We start from the raw sequence: 7,861 nt of genomic DNA, 5'->3' as shown, positions 1-7,861 counted from the left end.
TACCCAAGGAATCCAATATTCACTTAAATTCATGAAAATCCAATCCCTCCCCATAGATCTCATTTTGGCCGAATAGGGTGTCTTGAAAACCAAATTTCTATTTTCAAATTTAATGCTTCCAAGATTCCTTTCTTAGTGTTTCCCTACACCATTTCATCATTTAAACATGTTGAAAGCATCAAATTAAATCAAATCCATCTCTAACCCCCTTCTCTCTCCTTGGCCGAATTGAATCATCATAAATAGGGGTGGGATTTTCTTTACAAAACTCACTCAAAACTAGACAAAACCTATCATTTTCAAGTGTGTAATCTATGCTTTAAACCCTTGATTCACCCTTCCATAATTTTTGAAAATTTGGCAGCATCTCCCCATGGAAAACGGCCATCCAAAACTACATAAAAATATATAAACAGCCCGCAATAATTAACAGCGAGCTTAGGAGCTTACCTTGGTGATTCCTTGAACTTAGGGGAACTTTCTCTCACTAGAAATAGCTCTTTCTCTTTCTAAATGCAAGAGCAACAAAGTCTCCCCTATAGTTCCTTGCTTGGCTGAAATGTGAGGGGGAGGTGCCTATGTATAGCCAAAAATTTGGCTTGAATGGATCAAAATGCCCTTGGTAGCTAATAGAAAGGGTAAGGGCAATTTTAGAACTTTAAGTTGACTTTTACATCATTATTGCATCATCTTTTGCATCATCCTTACCTCATTCTTCTAGAAGGTGCCAAGTGTCACAAAAGTGGTGGAGGAGAAGGGAGATTAGATCCTAGCCATTGGATCAAAACTTGTTCCCTAAGTTTCCTCTTACTTGGCCCACGTTTTTCCAAATTTCGTTATGGCCTTCTAGAGCTCAGAAAATTCTTCTGTCTACTCCATAAATTCCCTTTAATTCTAGAGAGTATCTATGAATTTTCTTAGGTCATAACACTTCCTTTAAGCCTTGCATAAAAATCATTTACTAAAATACCCTTTTATCAACATAATTGGCTCTTTAATTTATTAAAGCCATTCCACTGGCTTTTTGGTAGCAAGAATAATTTTATGAATTAGCATACCCTTTCAACCATTTAACTTCATTTTTACATACATTTTTTAGGTCTCTTGCTATTTTAAATAATTACCTCAAATTGTATACTTTTTACCGGCCATAACCTTATAAATTCCATTTAAGCTGTCTCAGGGATATTTTCGTCATTTCTCTAAACAATAGAGTCTTAGAATATTATATCCCATTTTCTGGGATTTTCTTAGAATTTTCTGTATACTTTCTATTTTTACCCTTGTTGGCCGTAACTTTCTGAATTTACAGTTTAGTCCCTGCTTGGAGTTAACTTCATACAACCATCTCTTTGAGGTTTCTAACCTACCCCTTGGCCTGTTTCTAATTTCTTTTCTTTTTCTGGGCCCTTGAGACTTTATCGAATCCTCTAACTTTGATTACACCTCAGCCCCTGAAAACTTTCACTTTGCAGTTTAGTCCCTGAAACTGCTTTGACTTCCTTTCTCATCTTTGGAACTTTTGCTCAAAAAGGACTCAGTAGCCTACCTTCTTTAGGCTAGTTTTAGGGCTCCTCGGCCTTAAAATTGAGATGTAACAATTTTCCCTCTCTTTTAAAAATTTCGTCCTCGAAATTTCAAGGCTAAACCTCTAGTTTGACTATCACTAAGAGGTTACCCAAGGAGAATGTCCCTTTCTTTTTCCCTATTTAGCATGCCTGAATATATCCTAATCAAGGCTTATAACTCCAAAATCTCAAACAGTCCTATGTACCTTGGCATCAACTTTTTCAATTTAATGGTTTCCGCCTATTATTGGCGTAACCTTTCTGTCTGCTCTGAGCTGTAGGCAACTTTTGCTTAACTAGCTATATTTGCTCAGGGGTTCGGTCGATTGCATCTAGACCTTAATTTCCCTTTCTCCAAGTTTCATCCAGCACATCAAGGATCTATACTTTCTCTGGTGCAGAACTTCGAATAGGACGATTTGAAGGCTAGAATGATGGCTATTATTGTGAGCAAACTCCGCCAGTAACGGGTACTCATTCCAGTTTCTTTTAAAATCCAAGACATATGCCCTCAACATGTCTTCTAGATCGTTCGCTTTGTTTACCCATCCGGTTGCGGTAATCAGCCATACTGAGACTCGACTAGGTTCTCATGGCTTCTTACATCTTTTCCAAACTCTGGATATAAACCTTGGGTCTCTATCTGGCACGACGTCCTTTAGTACCCCATGAAGTCTAACGACCTCCTTAACGTATAACCTTGCTAATTTCTCTAGCAAATACTTCAACTTTAATTGCCAGGAAATGGGCCAACTTGTCAATTGATCAACTATGACCCATGTCGCGTCGTAACCTAAAGACGTGCGAGGTAATCCTGCAATAGAACCTATGGAAATGCTATCTCATTTCCACTCAGGGAGATTTGGGTTTGCAGAAATCCTAACCATTTCTTATGCTTTATCCTTATTTTCTAGCACGTGAGGCATCTTGTCACCTATTTGGTGACATCTTGTCTCATACTAAGCCATCAAAATCTCTGCTTAAGGTCTTGGTACATCTTGGTCATTCCCGGATGAATCGTGTACTTACTCTTATTTGCCTCATCTAGAATTTGGTTCCTGAAACCATTTACTAAAGGGATATAGGCTCTTTTCTATATTTCAATATTCCCTTACTCAAGATTTCAAAATCTCTTGTTTCATGGTCTAACACCTTAGCTCGAAGGGTCTTTGCTAACTCATCCCTTTTTTGAGCTCTCAATCCAATTGGTCAACAAGACCTCCGTTCCTGCTTCTTCTGCTACATCAGATGTCAACTGTATTTGATAGATAGGACCCCAATCCTTTATATCTTTTAACAATTCACCCTCTTTAATCATCAGGGTTGCCACCTGCACTACCTTCCTGCTCAAGGCATCGGCCACTCAATTTTCTTGAATGGTACTTGATCTGGTGGTCATAGTCATTGAGTAGCTCTATCCACCTTCTCTGCCTTATATTCAGCTTTTTTTGATCTTGCAGGTACTTGAGACTCTTATAATCGCGGAACGATTCTATGGTTACCCGGTGCAAATAATGCTTCTATATCTTTAAGGCATAAACGATCGCTGCTAGCTCCAGGTCATGTGTGGGGTAATTCTCCTTATGAGGCTTTAGCTATCATGAGGCATAAGCGACAACTCTGCCTTACTGCACTAGTACGTATCACAATCCCTATTTACTCACATTTGTGAACACTACATACGATAGTGTCGGATTAGGGATCACTAGTACTAGAGTGGAGGTCAACCTTTGCTTCACCTCGTGAAAGCTCACCTCACACTTACTGTCCTACACAAACTGTTGATTCTTCTTCGTAAGCTTGGTTAGCGATTGGGCAATCCCAGAAAAGTCATGTATAAATCCCCTATAGTAACCTGCCAACCCTAAGAAACTTCTTATCTCTGTTACCATCTTGGATGTTCCTAGTTGAGCACTGTCTCAACTTTAATGGGATCTATGGCCATACCTTCTTTCTTAATTATGTGGCCTAGGAATCTAACTTTATTTAACCAAAACTTACCTTTAGTAAGTTTGGCGTGGAGCCGTTTCTCTTTTAGTGTACTCAGAATAGTACTTAACTGCTGCTTATGTTCCTCTCGAGATTCGGAGTACATAAGAATGTCATCGATAAAGACTATGACATCCAGCCTAAGTACGGGTGAAAATCTGATTCATATAATCTATGAAAGTTGCAGGGGCATTCATTAACCAATGGTATTGTTAAGGACTCATATTGTCGTAAGGGGTCCTAAAAGCAATCTTCGGAGCGTCCTCAACCTTTATCCTCAGTTGGTGGTATCCTGATCGCAAATTGATCTTTGAAAATACCGTAGCTCCAACCAGCTGGTCCAGCAGATCATTGATCCGCAGTAGCAATACTTATTCTTTATCATTACTTTATTCAACTCTCGGTAGTCTATGCTTACTCTTAAACTACCATCCTTCCTCTTAATGAAGAGTACTAGAGTACCTTAGGGAGATACGCTAAATCTAATGAATCTCTTTTCTATGAGCTCCCATATATGTTTCCTTAACTCCGCCACCTCATTTGGAGTTATTTGATAAGGTGCTTTTGATATTATCTTCATAGACCTTACTTAATCCTTTTGTCAACTTAAGACTATTTTTGCTTACCTTAACTTTGTCTTCCATCTTGCTGGACTTAGTGCACTCTTACCAAAAATGGCTAGCATTTCTGGCCTTTGCACTTTCTTATATTACTTCCTAGGGTTACCCTTCCTTGGGCTACTCTTGCCCGAGCATGCTTAACTAAACAGTGCTAACGGGAATCTGAGGCACTGATGCTGATAGGCTCGAATCCTGGTACTTTGCTGTCTTAAACCCTTCTTGTTCTACCTTCAGTCGGGTCTTTCTAGCATACGTTCCTAACTCTAGCCTCTTCTTAAGGATTTGCCTGTCAATACTCAGTCTGTCACTGTATCACAAGGGGTTCTTTCTGTGTCTAGTGCTAGCCTGAATGTCTCTTGTTCAGGTCTTACGGCTCTAATTCTTCTAACTCTAGCTTTCCTATATAATTGGAAGAAAATTGAGTTTAACCTAATTAATGATAAGGTAATCTGGAAGGAAGTCATGGGTACTCTCTCTGTGCTAGTTTACCACTAAAGGAGGTTTCTGTATCTTAAACCCATCCCTGGTTTTCCTCTTCCCAAGGAGGTACTGTACACTTATCCTTATGGCTCAGCCACTTTCCCTTAGGCTTGATCTATTGCGACCTCGAGAGCTACTACGCTCTACTGTAAGCCTTTTCAAGATCCATGGTGACCCTGGAATACTATCATCTATCTGAGCCATATTAAGATCTCTGGGAGACTCTGACCATAGGGTTGAGTAGTAAAATAAATCACCTCCACTTAGTTGGTAACTTGACTGATCATTCCCCAAGACTGTTTCATTAGCCAATATCATTCTCTTAAGCCTCATTCAATTCTCCAGGCCACCTATCTGCTTCTTTAGGTGCCTAAGCCAATTTGTCTTAGGAGTTCTCTTACTCCTCTAGCTGTTCTTACCGTTCTTAGCTACTTTAGAGCGGTACAGGGAGAGGATTTATGCAACTTCTCTTTCCTCTAGTTCACTTTTCAGTAGGAGCATACTCTAACATGCATAATGCCTGGCATTCCAATGCAAGGAGTACAAGCTCTTACTGGTTGCCATGTCTGTAGCGTGCTATCTAGACATCTTATCCCTAAAAAGGGAGCCTCTTATCTTGTTCGCAGCTGATTCTGGAAGTCATAGAGAGAGGACTTATGAGGTTCTCCTCTTTCTACTTGCCCTTCTTTGTTAAGCTCAGGGATATTGAACTTTAGCTTTGTTCTTGGCTAGTCATGCTTCCATTGGGGTGAAGTCGACTCTGGTTGCCTTGTCTCAGCTGCTTCCCTTTTCTACTCAAACAAGGTATCTTGCTCTATCTAGAGCAGTGTCAACTCTGACTCGGAGGACAAATCTCCCAATTTCTCTAGAAAGACTCATAGCCAAGACCATATCCCTTGTGAAGGGTACCTCTCAACCTAACCCCAAGTGACTGAGTATCTCTTAACATTATCGGGAACATACCAACCTCATAATGCTAGTTCCCCATATGTCTATTTGTCTCACTCTCATCTCTTTCTCTTCTTCTTGATCCCTAAGAATTCCACTAGGGCCATCCATCTTGAGTTTTCTATCTTAAAGTTCCTATTTATCTATTCTAGGACTTGAGATAGCTACTCTATCATAGTGCCCTAACTCTAATGAGGCTGTAAGAGTTTATTCAGCTTAAGTGGCCACTATACCCTCTTAGTGGTGTACAGACTCAACCCCTAACTATCTTGTTCAACTCCTTATCATTACTCTTCTTCTTGAGGGGAAATCTGATAGCTTTTAAATAGTGGCCACCACTCTCTCTCTGATCTTTATTAGTCTTACTCTCAGTAACCTCATAGTCTATCAAGTCTTACCGAGATACCACCTCAGTCATCTGAGAGTTACTGTCTCTATTTGTCATGACTAGAATTCTTGTTCGCCGCAATGAAAGTCACCACTTCCTCTGGTAATTACTTCTGTATTTGTTCATCGCCACCAATTTTCTTAGTTCATCATGACGAAACATACTTTCTCTTAACCTCTACCAATCTTACTTAGTTTCGTTCATCATAACCTTAATCGTTGCCTGAAGGACTTCCATATCCTAGCCTCATTGATCCCCAACTAAGTCAACTACTTCCTTTCAACCAATTGAGGAAGGGTCTAGCTCACAACTCTAGGCTATTAGCACTTTTGGTTTCCCCTATCCTCAGGGATCACTAGTGGCGGAAGGCTATCTTTAGCTCTTCCTAGCTTTTTATATCCATTTAGGAATCGAAGATAGCTACTTTGATCGTACTGCCTTAACACCATATCAAGGCTACACTAACTGTATCTAACTTAGGCCGCCACTCGACTCTTTCTACTAGGGTTCAGACTCATACCTCTATTTGACTTATAAGCCATTATCCTTTCTTTCTCTAGAGGGGAAGTCTCTTTATCTTTACATAGTGGCTACCTTCCTTAGCGTATAATTTCTTATTATCATTTTATCTGTACCTTTCTAACTGAGGATCCAAACTTTACTTCTTACAGATCCTCAATACTTATTTTTCCTAGAGCATTCACCTCCAATCCATAACCTTAGTTGGACCTTAGCTAGTATTTCATTACTAGCTCTAACCTGAACTGGGCTTTTCTAAATTCTTGCAGATAATTCTCTTTCTTCTTATGTCAGAACCTCTGCTCTGATACCAAAAATGTCACACCTTACTTATATAAAATCTTAGCATCTATTTAGAGCAATTTCAGACCACTTTGGATGGTCTTAAACTTAAAAATTTCAATCTGGACGTTAATTTTTGGAAAATTACTGTTCATGGCCCAATTTCTAGATTACAGGTCCAACTTTGAAAAAATCTTAACTAATTCTAAAAAAATCATATGGAGTTGTTCCAAAATTCTACAGAAATTTCTTTTAATGTTCTTTAAGGGAAAAATATCCAATTGGACTTATCCTTTCCCAATTCATACAGTTTATTGGATAAATATTATTGTCTATTTGGTAAAATCTGGAACTTCCAAATTCTGTGCCTCAAATTTGGAAATTCATATCTCCTTGTGTACACATCGAATTGAGGCGATTTACCTTTCATTTTAAAGCTTGAGATGTGTACTATAAGTATACCAAATTTCATAGCTTAACTCATTCATTTAATTTGTTAAACTGGAGCTTGAAGCTAACTGCTTCGAACCTATGTTTTATCCCTTAACTAACTTTTGCTTTAATTCTTTTTATTTCTTTGGCAAGTAAAACTTGGGCTTGATCTTTTCCCATTCATGCTCATACACTTTCAATCATGGCATAAACATTCTAAGCACATATATTATATTGATGGCATTCATGACATAATTTACAACGTAGGAGAATTATACATGGAACATAATCTCATTCAGTAGCATCGATCATTCTCCACTTTCTTCTCCTTGCTTCTCATGCCATTATTGCCCATCGTTGATTGACCTAAATGGTTGGTCAGGGAGGGGGTGAGATTCGAGGGAATCTCAGTAGCAAACAATACCATATTAATCAAGCTAGATGGATGCTCATGCACTATACGCAACTTGTTTATTCTCTTGTTAATTAGTGACATATTAGCATGCTCAATGCTAACTTCTTGATGCATGGTCATGGAGACATAATCTACTCATCATGAATAGAAATTACAGCAGCTAAAACATGTCACAATAACATTCAAATAACATGTACCTAGCAACACACAAGCATACAAC

Source organism: Neltuma alba, unplaced genomic scaffold, assembly GCF_004799145.2.
Source record: "Neltuma alba isolate B1F8T4 unplaced genomic scaffold, ASM479914v2 tig00006517_pilon, whole genome shotgun sequence".
NCBI lineage: Eukaryota > Viridiplantae > Streptophyta > Magnoliopsida > Fabales > Fabaceae > Neltuma > Neltuma alba.
The sequence above is the reverse complement of the archived record's forward strand: the minus strand, read 5'-3'. Positions refer to the sequence as shown.